Consider the following 10,737-nt stretch of genomic DNA (forward strand, 5'->3'; position numbering starts at 1 on the left):
CTCAATGATCCGTACTTTAAGGAACAAATTAAAAAAGAAATTGGTCTCTACTTAGAATTTAATGATAATGGAGAGGTTTCACCTCCCATTTTATGGAAAACGCTGAAGGCGGTCTTAAGAGGGAAAATTATAGCGATATCTTCATATAAGAAAAAAAAAGGAATAAAACATTAGAGGAATTACAAAATAGACTGAAGGAACTAGAGAAAAAACACAAATTGAATTTGGCACAGGATACATTAGGGGAAATTAAAAGAACTAGGAATGAAATAAATAATTTGGCTATGCAAGAAATCAAGAAAAACTTAATGTTTCTGAAACAGAGACATTATGAAAGTGGATCGAAATCTATGAAAATACTGGCGTGGAAACTGAAAAAGAAGATAGCAGAAAATACAATTCATAGAATTAGGGACCCAAGAATGAAAATGATAAAAAGTAAGCTAAGTGAAAATCAAGAAGCTTTTGAAGTGTTTTACAAAACGCTATATTCCAAAGTTCCAGGTGGAAGCATAACCCAAATTGACACCTTCTTGAATTCTCTAGAGTTACCCACTTTAAGCGAAGAACAAAATAGAAGGATGACTGCTGACATAACTGAAGTTGAATTAAAAGCTGCAATTAGTAGGCTTAAATTAAGCAAGTCACCAGGATCAGATGGGTATGCGGCAGAGTGGTACAAAGAATTTTAGAAATGAGTTAATTCCTGTTTTACTCCCCACACTGAACTGGGCTCTAAAAAAGGCACAAAGGCCACCCAGTTGGAAGGAAGCGATAATCTCAGCTATACTGAAAGAAGACAAGGATAAAATGGAATGTGGGTCATTTAGACCAATATCCGTTCTTAATGTAGATTATAGGTTATTTACCTCCATCATGGCCAAACGATTAGAGGAGTTTCTACCCATACTGATATGTAATGATCAGACAGGCTTTATACGACAACGCCAGACTCAAGACAATATATGAAGGACACTTCACATTATGGATCATATACAAAAAAATTAAATCGAAGCAATAGTGATAAGCTTAGCTGCTGAAAAAGCATTTGATTCGGTTAATTGGAATTTTCTTTACAGAGTTTTACATAGATTTGGTTTCCAAGACACAATTATTAAAACTATACAGACACTATATGACAATCTTACTGCTAGGATTAAAATCAATGGATATTTATCAAATAGTCTTACCCTAGAAAGGGGCACGAGACAGGGTTGTGCATGGTCACCATTACTCTTTGCACTATATTTGGAACTATTAGCTCAATACATCAGACAAAATGAAGATATCAGGGGAATTACTATTAAAGGGACAGAGCATAAATTGGTTTGTTATGCGGATGACATTTTGATCTATCTAGGGCAACCAACATACTCTTTACCTAAATTGATGCAATCCTTTGAACAATATGGTCAATTATCAGGATACAAGATCAACATAGATAAAACCCAATTACTTTCTATTACTATAGCCTACCAAGAGAAATTGAAAGTCGATACCCCTAGGCAAGGCACACGGAGTCTTTCAAATTATTTGGGCATCATTATGCCAAAAGATTTGGCAAAATTAACAGAATGTAATTATTAGCCTTTATATAAAAAAAATTAAGGAAGATGTGGCAAGATGGAGCCTGATTCCTTTTCTCAGTCTCAGTTCAAGGATTGAGTCTATTAAAATGAATATACTGCCCAGACTGTTATATCTCTTTCAGACCCTACCAATAGAGGTTAATCAAAATCAATTCAATGAATGGAACAAGATGTTATCAAGGTATATTTAGCAAGGTAAAAGGCCTAGAATTCGTCTCAAAACTTTGCAATTAGCAAAGGAAAAGGGGGGATGGGGGTTGCCTTCTCTTAGAGATTATTATTTTGCAGCACAGTTGAGAGCTGTGATATGTTGGTGCAACCCATCATATGACGCTCAATGGAAAAACATTGAGGAGGGGATACTTCCCATCCCCATACAGGCAATTTTGGCTGATAACAACCTGCAAAGGTACATAAATACTATTGATAACCCATGGGTGAAATTGACTCTTAAAATATGGAAAACCACTATAAAAGAATATAATCTAGAGGGAGATATTGCAATTCTTAAATGGTGTGCATATGACTGATTTTACACCAAATAAATTGGATGCTAGATTTAAGGACTGGACAGCTAAAGGAATAACAGTTCTTTGCAACATAATGAAAGAAGGAACACTGTTCAGTTTTGAAATGCTTAAAGAGAAACACATTAGAAAAACAAGATTTTTATCGGTATTTACAGATGCGACAATATGTTAATAAGACGCTTAACAATGTAACCAAGGCAAATACATGCTTGATAGAGCTCTTTAGAAAAGCATATAATTCAGATAATGGTAGTAGAATCATTTCAAGCATGTATAAGGGGTTGTCAAATCTTAAAACACATTCCACTTCATACATGAAAACAAAATGGGAGAAGGAAGGAGGGATAATTATATCTGAGGAAGAATGGACAACAATATGGAGATATCAATGGAAGTGTACCAATTCACAGAAATGGAGGGAGTTTGGATGGAAAAACTTGATAAGATATTTCATTACACCCTCTCAGAAATCCCATTATGATAGTAACCTCCCTGTTTGCTGGAGAAATTGTATTTGCTGGAAAAATCATATTTTTTGGGACTGCCCTGTTATCAAAAACTATTGGAGGGGGTTACACAATGCCCTACAAGACACCTTTAAATGTGAAATACCCTTGGAGAGTAAGACCATATATTTTGGATATATACCTCATGAGTGGTTGAAAAGAGATAAATATTTAATGAATATACTGTTGGTGGCTGGTAAAAAGACTCTTACTAGGAAATGGTTATCACAGGAGAGCCCAACTTTAAATACATTGATGGAAATTACAATGGACATTTACAAAATGGAGAAGATAACAGCATCTGTTAATCATAAGCTGGAACAATTTGATTCATACTGGGAAAAATGGTTTAACTACATAATGCCTCATAGGCCTGATTTTATTCTCACAAATCAATGAATCTGTTGTAAAAAAAAGATCACTCCCTACTTGTACATAGTTCTTTCCTTTTGCTTGTTTTTTCTTTCCACTCTTTTCTATAAGTGTATACCTCAGCATGTGGCAAAGGTAATGTTGCAGTAGTTATGGGGGATTTCAACATGCAGGCAAACTGAGAGAATCAGGTTGGTGCTGGACCCCAGGATAGGGAGTTTGTAGAGTGCCTACAGGAGGCATTCTTGGAACAGCTTGTACGAGAGCTGACCAGGGACAAGGCTATTCTGGATTTAGTGTTGTGTAATGAACAGGACTTGATAAGCGATCTTGAAGTAAAGGAGCCATTAGGAGGTAGTGACCATAATATGATAAGTTTTTATCTGCAATTTGAGAAGGATAAGGGCAGATCGGAGGTGTCAGTGTTGCAGTTGAACAAAGGAGACTATGGAGCCAGGAGGGAGGAGCTGGCCAAAGTTAAATGGACGGATATCCTAGCAGAAAAGACAGTGGAACAGCAATGGCAGGTATTCTTGGGAATAATGCACAAGGTGCAAAATCAGTTCATCCCCCAGAGAAGGAAGGATTCAAAGGGGGAAAAGGGGCCACAGTGGTTGACAAAGGAAGTCAGAGATTGCATAGCATTAAAAAAAAGAAGTATGACAGAGCTAAGGTGAGTGGGAAGACAGATGATTGCAAAATTTTTAAGGAACAACAGAACTTAACTAAAAAGTCAATATGGGGAGAAAAAATGAGGTACGAATGCAAGCTAGCCAGGAATATAAAGGAGGATAGCAAAAGCTTTTTTAGGTATGTGAAGAGAAAGAAGGTAGTTAAGAACAATGCTGGGCCCTTGAAGAATGAATTGGGTGAAATTGTTATGGGAAGCAGAGAAATGGCAGAAGAATTTAATAAGTACTTTAGATCTGTCTTCACTAGGGAAGACACAAGCAATCTCCCAAATGTATGGATAGGCCAAGGACATAGGGTAACAGAGGAAATGAAACAGATTGACATTAGGAAGGAAACGGTGATGAGTAGACTGATGGGACTGAAGGCTAACAAATCCCCAGGTCCAGATGGTCTGCATCCTAGGGTACTAAAGGAGGTGGCTCTGGAAATTGCGGGTGCATAGGTAATGATTTTCCAATGTTCCTTAGATTCAGGATCAGTTCCTGAGGATTGGAGAATGGCTAATGTTATCCCACTTTTTAAGAAAGGTGGGAGGGAGAAAACAGAGAACTATCCTCCTGTCAGCCTAACATCAGTAGTGGGGAAGATGCTAGAGTCCATTATTAAAGATGAAATAGCGGCATATCTAGATAGCAGTGATAGGATTGGGCCGAGCCAGCATGGATTTACCAAGGGCAAATCATGCTTGACTAATCTGTTGGAGTTTTTCGAGGATGTAACCAGGAAGTTAGACAAGGGAGATCCAGTGGATGTAGTGTACCTCAATTTTCAGAATGCATTTGATAAGGTCCCACACAGGAGGTTGGTGGGTAAAATCAGAGCTCATGGCATTGGGGGGAAGATATTGACATGGATAGAAAAGCGGTTGGCAGATAGAAAGCAAAGGGTAGCGGTGAATGGGTGTTTCTCGGAATGGCAGGTGGTGACTAGTGGGGTGCCACAGGGCTCGGTATTGGGACCACAGCTGTTTACGATTTACATCAACGATTTAGATGAAGGCATTGAGAATAACATCAGCAAGTTTGCTGATGATACTAAGCTGGGTGGCAGTGTGACATGTGATGAGGATGTTAGGAGAATTCAGGGTGACTTGGATAGGCTGGGTGAGTGGGCAGATACTTGGCAGATGACGTTTAATGTGAATAAGTGTGAGGTTATCCATTTTGGGAGTATGAACAGGAAGGCAGATTATTATCTGAACGGTGTAGAGTTAGGTAAGGGAGAAATACTAAGAGATCTAGGAGTCCTTGTTCATCAGTCACTGAAGGTGAATGAGCAAGTGCAGCAGGCAGTGAAGAAGGCTAATGGAATGTTGGCCTTTATTACAAAGGGAATTGAGTACAAGAGCAAGGAAATCCTTTTGCATTTGTACAGGGCCCTGGTGAGACCACACCTGGAGTATTGTGTACAGTTTTGGTCTCCAGGGTTAAGGAAGGACATCCTGGCTGTCGAGGAAGTGCAGCGTAGATTCACAAGGTTAATTCCTGGGATGTCCGGACTGTCTTACGCAGAGAGGTTAGAGAGACTGGGCTTGTAAACGCTGGAATTAAGGAGAATGAGAGGGGATCTGATTGAAACATATAAGATTATTAAGGGATTGGACAAGATAGAGGCAGGAAATATGTTCCAGATGCTAGACGAGTCCAGTACCAGAGGGCATGGTTTAAGAATAAGGGGTTGGTCATTTAGGACAGAGTTAAGGAAAAACTTCTTCTCCCAGAGAGTTGTGGGGGTCTGGAATGCACTGCCTCAGAAGGCAGTGCAGGCCAATTCTCTGGATGCTTTCAAGAAGGAGCTGGATAGGTATCTTATGGATAGGGGAATCAAGGGATATGGGGACAAGGCAGGAACCAGGTATTGATAGCAGATGATCAGCCATGATCTCAGAATGGCGGTGCAGGCTCGAAGGGCCGAATGGTCTACTTCTGCACCTATTGTCTATTGTCTATAAATACTTTGTGGAGATTTACGATATATATGATTATATGATGTATATGTACAATGTCTGAAATACATCTTATGGAAATGTTTGTTTGATGAACTTCAACAAAAAAATAAATTACAAAAAAAAAGTATGTTCCTGCTGTAGCCCTACAACATGGTTGATAGCAAGAGAGACCAAGTGACAACAGGATAATGGGTAAATGGCAAAGTAATAAAAGTCTACAGCAGAAGCACTGCAGGCATTCTTAGTGAGAAAATTGGAGATAAGGCGGCATTTGATTTGCACATCAAATCAAGTGATCAGATCAAATTGAGTTTATTGTCATGTGCATAACTATAGTGAGGTACAGGTACAATACAAATCTTGTTTGTGAGTAGGTGGAGACAACACACAGAACATAAATTAAGCATAAATTATACTAGAGTGTGAAGAAAACATAAAGAAATAGATTGTACAGATAAAGAGTTAGTGCATAAAACACACAGTCAGAACTGCTTTAGCATAGAATTCATGTTAGTGCAAGACATGGTCCATTCTGCTGCTGAGGTAGGTTTAGGGTCGTTGAAAGGTAACTGTTGAATATGGAGTTTAGTGGATTGTTGACACATTTCTAACCTATTTATTTAGTAACATCCTTAATTCTATACTAAGTCTGAGGAAATTGTGAAATTCTATACTTCTTCAGGGATGTGGAATATTACCTGAGTACAGCATATATAGAGAGATTATGCACAATCCACATCAACATAAGTTTCCTATTTTCAGGAACAGAGACCAAAATGGATACTGACCAGTTTTAAAATTTGTTGCCTTATACCTGACAATTCTTCTATTTTAAAAAAATGTAATTCCTTAAATTATTCAAATACAGCACAATTCAATTTTCCTGTTTTGACTCTGTGGTTCTCTCATATCTATGTCTGTTATATTATTGGACTCCTGAGACAGCCAGTGGATCTACTGTAAAGATATATGAGTCCTGTTTAACACATTGTTATCGAGAAAAATAGTTACTAATGATTAAAGACCATGTCACTCTTTGTCAGTCCATCAAGACAATAACTCCAAGTTGTAAATCAGAGGAGAAATTTTCTCAAGAATCAAGACAACCAGTATTTATTTTAGTTTAAATTACAAATGTAGCTTTCTCTCACAATTACCTAACAATTTTGTACAGATTCAGTAGCATGACTTTTCAGCATTTCTTTGTGGTGGCTTTAACTTATAAGCAGTGATGGATTTCAGTGCAGCATAAGGAAGGGTTGACAAGGCAAGATATTTAAGTGGAGCCACTCTGGTCAAGGTTTAAAGAACATCTGTTTTTCCTTATTATAGTGAAGGGCATAATTTGGCCTTATCAAGTCTATGCAGGTTCACAGAGCAATCCTGTTACCTGAGTAATTTTCCATGAATCTGTTAGAGTAATAGAGTCATTGAAAAGTACAGCACAGAAAAAGGCCCTTTGGCCAATCTAGTTCATGCTGAACCATTTAAACTGCTTACTCCCATCAACCTTCCCTCCATATCCCTACTATCCACGTACCTATCGAAACTTCTCTTAAACATTGCATGCACCACTTTTACTGACAGCTCTTTCCACACTCCCACGATCCTCTGAGTGAAAAGGTTTCCCCTCATATTCCTCTTAATATTTTCACCTTTCACCTTTAACCCATGACTTCTGGTTGTCATCGCCCCTCCAATCTCAATGGAAAGAGACTGCTTGAATTTAGCCTATACCCCTCACAATTTTGTATACTGCTATCAAATCTGCTCTCAATCTTCTAAGTTCCAAGGAATGAAGTCCTAACCTATTCAATCTTTCCTTACAACTCAAGTCCTCCATACCTGTTGTAAATTTTCTCTGTACTCTTTCAACCTTATTTACACCTTTCCTGTCGGTAGGTGAACAAAACCGCACACAATGCTCCAAATTAGGTCTCACCAATGTCTCATACAATTTAAACATAACACCCCATCTCCTGTACTCAATACTTTGATTTATGAAAGCCAATGTGCCCAAAGCTTTCTTTACAACCCTATCTACCTGTGCTGCTATTTTCAAGGAATTATGGACCTGTATTTCTAGTGTTCTACCACACACATCAGTGCCCTGTCGCTCACTGTAGTCCTACCAAAGTGCAGCATCTTACACTTGTCTGCATTAAATTTCATCTGCCATTTTCAGCCCACTTTTCCAGCTAGTTCAGATACCATTGTAAGCCATGATGGCCTTCCTCACTGTCCACTGCACCCTCAATCTTGATCTCATCCATGTTCCCATCAACTTACCCCAGACTCTACCATTTTCTTGCACACTGGGAGAAATTTACAACGGGCTGATTAACCTACCAGCCTGCATAACCTCAAGTGTGGTGGTAACCGTAGAACCTGGGAGAAACCCATATAGTCACAGAGAGAACATCCAAACTCCATGCAGACAGTACCACAGATCAGGACTGAACTTGGGTTACTGGTGCTGTGAGGCAGATGCCATACATTGTGCCACTGTGCCACCCTCAAAATTCCTATGTGATTATTTTGGGTAAGTAAGGAAGTGCTTCCTATTTTCCAGCTAACATTTTTTCTCAGCCAGTATTATCATCTCAGCATTTCTCTGCTGTTTGTTGGAACTTGCTGTGTAAAAATGCATTGCAGCATTTCCTAATGTTATGAAAGTGAATAAACTTCAATCGTAGAAGATTGATAGTTCCATATTCAAGTTTGCTGATGACACCACTGTCATAGGCTGAATTAAGGGTGGTTATGAATCAGCAAAGAGGAGGGAGGTTGGAAATCTAGCTGAGTGGTGCCATAATAACAACCTCTTACTCATTGTCAGTAAGACCAAGGAGCTAATTATTGACTTCAGGTGGAGGAAACCAGAGGTCCATGAGCCAGACCTCATCAGAGGACCAGAGGTTGAGAACATCAGCAACTTTAAGTTCCTTGGTGTTAATATTTCAGAGGAGAGGTCCTGGGTCTACATGCAAGTGTAGTTACAAAGAAAACTCAGCCATACCTCTTCTTCCTCAGGAGTTTGAATGAATGCAGCATGACATCTAAAACTTTGACAAACTTTTATAGATATGTGGTGGAGAATATATTGACTGGCTTCATCACAGTCTGGCATGAAAACATCAATGCCCTTGAATGGAAATGCTACAGAAAATAATAGATACGGCCCAGTCCATCACGGGTAAAGCACAGCTACACAAAATGTTGTTGCAGGAAATGTTAAGCAATTGGCCTTCAACGTTAGGTCAGCCATTATATAATCATTTGTACATTCCATTTAGTAGTTAGAAGCATTTGTTAGAAGTCGAAGGAATTTCAATCAATATTAGACTGCTTGGTCTTTTTACACCAGCTCCTTGCGCACTGTAATGTGTTGGTGAATAATAAAATCACCTTCAGCTACACTACGCTTGGACTGGAGTTAGCTATCTGTCTAGCTTGAGTAAAAGGGGAAAACTCTTGAGTGAAGGCAGAATAGTGACTTTTGCACCCCAGATGAATGCCCAAGATGGTGTGATCTTCCATTTCTTCTATTATGATTATTCTATTATGGACTTATTGAGTATGCCTACAAGAAAATGAATTTCAGGGTTGTATATGGTGACATATATGTACTTTGATAATAAATTTACCTTGAACTTTGAACTTTGATCAGACACCAAAAATATGAGAAACTCCATAAAAATACATTATTTCTTTTTATGATTAGATGTAAACATCAGTATGAATAAGATCTATATTTCTGTTGTGAGGGGGAATATTTTTAATTAATAAACCAACAGTCAATGGAATTGATATTAAGCATATCAAAGAATGTGGAGTTGGGAGAAAGGTGCTGAGCTAAAAGGTGCTGTAATCTTAAATGATGAAGAAAACAAGAGGGGCTGAATGGCCTGCTTCTGCACATTTAATCAATTTAGCTAAATAGATTGTTTGCAAGTTACTAAGTCATGTTTACAAGATGTTACGATAGAAGTTTCATCTGTACAAGCACCTTAGGAGCCATCTTACAAAATTATATTGAAGAATGGGAAATAGGGTGTTTCATATACTTTCTCTGTCAGTGAAAGTGCCATAAACAATGCATATCAGTGGTGATGGTGCATCAGGAAATGTCACGGTGAAGCGTTGGAGATGAAATGTCCTACTAAAGTAATATTTAATCAATCATTGTAGGTCTGGAGATGCAGAGAGTAACCTCGGAGTCCACAGAAGGAGGCTGAAGAGTTTAATGATCCACCACAAGGAATGTGGTTACAATTTATAACAACACAAATTCTTCCTAAAATCAGCATAGCTGATTTGGAAAAATTAGATGTGTCAGTGGAGCTACAGGGCAAGGATTCCTGCATTGGCCGTGTTTGAAAATTTGGGGCTAACCATGTTCCAAATTGTACTGATTCTTAGAAGAGTATTTTAAAGTTTTCGCTCAAACACATTTATACATAGGCAAATAAGATCTGTGTCTTGAAAAGAGCAGTTAAGCAATTGTAAAATTTGGCATTACAAGTATTGAGTACTATATTTAAGGATAGCAATGCAGTAAAGCTTTGTGAAAAAAATGTGCTGCAAGTGAATGCTAGAAATTGCAAGTAAAAACCATACAGAAGTTGGGCAGAATCAGCATAGGTTGTAAAATGTTAATGCTTTGTGTCAACGACTTTTCATCAGAAATACACTGAGACAACTTAATTATTAATCTCCTTAAAGGCTTGCAAATCTCCACAATTAGCAGAAACCACACTGATAACTATGAGGAGATGAAGAAGGGCTTCTCGTGATTATGTTTAAAATGATAGAAAAGAACATGGTGGTGGCATCCGTAGGTCTCGAGAGACCATGGATCTGCGCCTGGAGTTTCCAGGGCGCAGGCCTGGGCAGGGTTGTATGGGAGACTGGCAGTTGCCCAAGCTGTAGGCCTTCCCCTCTCCATGCCACCGATGTTGTCCAAGGGAAGGGCACTAGGACCCATGCAGCTTGGCACCGGTGACGTCACAGAGTAATGTGTTGTTAAGTGCCTTGCTCAAGGACACAAACACGCTGCCTCAGCTGAGGCTCGAACCAGTGACCTTCAGGTTACTAGT

The sequence above is a fragment of the Hemitrygon akajei genome, chromosome 4, assembly GCF_048418815.1.
Source record: "Hemitrygon akajei chromosome 4, sHemAka1.3, whole genome shotgun sequence".
NCBI lineage: Eukaryota > Metazoa > Chordata > Chondrichthyes > Myliobatiformes > Dasyatidae > Hemitrygon > Hemitrygon akajei.